This window comes from Orycteropus afer, unplaced genomic scaffold, assembly GCF_000298275.1.
Source record: "Orycteropus afer afer isolate SDZICR_OR568_19922 unplaced genomic scaffold, OryAfe1.0 scaffold00174, whole genome shotgun sequence".
NCBI classification, from domain to species: Eukaryota; Metazoa; Chordata; class Mammalia; order Tubulidentata; family Orycteropodidae; genus Orycteropus; species Orycteropus afer.
In genome coordinates this window covers 5,285,182-5,285,915 of record NW_006921761.1, presented here as the reverse complement: position 1 = coordinate 5,285,915, position 734 = coordinate 5,285,182, and positions in this window count along the sequence as shown.

Sequence of the window (734 nt, the reverse complement as noted above, 5' to 3'; positions counted from 1 at the left end):
CGCCGCCGCCGCCGCCGCCGCCGGGGGCGCGCTCCCGCCGCCGCCCCAGAGGTGCATAACAAGGAGCGCCCAGGGCATGCCGGGAGATGGAGTTTCTGTGGCCGCCTCGCTCCCGCCGCCACACCAGAATGGCGTAACGAGCGCCCAGGGCACGCCGGGAGATGCAGTTCTCTTTTGCAGCCTCGTTCTCGCCGCCGCCTTCGCAGCGCCGGAAGCGTGTGTGGGCGCTCCCGGGGCATGCTGGGTGATGTAGTCCTCTGGTCTCTCCAGCCCTTCCGGGTCTGCGTGCGCTGTCTACTGCGGATCCTCTGGCCCGGGTGGCTGCTTATCTCTTACTGCTCCGAACCGCGATGGGCTCTCACTGTAAGCTACACACCGGAAATCATAGTATGAAGCAATGAATGTAAAATATCGCAATCACGTACTTACAGCAATAACGTTCAAATATGTTTTGGATGTACTGGGTTGAATAAGAGCTCGGCTGGTGCAGTGGTTAAGCGGTCGGCTCCTGACAGGCTGGCGGGACCCAGCAGCCGTTCTGTGGGGGATGTGGCAGTCCGCTTCCCTAAGGATTTCAGCTACGGAAAGCCTATGGGGCGGTGCTCCTCGGTCCTAGAAGGCCGCCGGGAGCAGGAATCGCCTCCGTAGCACTGGTTTTAATTTTTTTCTTTCTTTGCTTTCAGGTTGAATCAAACATACTGTTAAAATTAACTTCCCGTTTGTCCTCTTCTCAA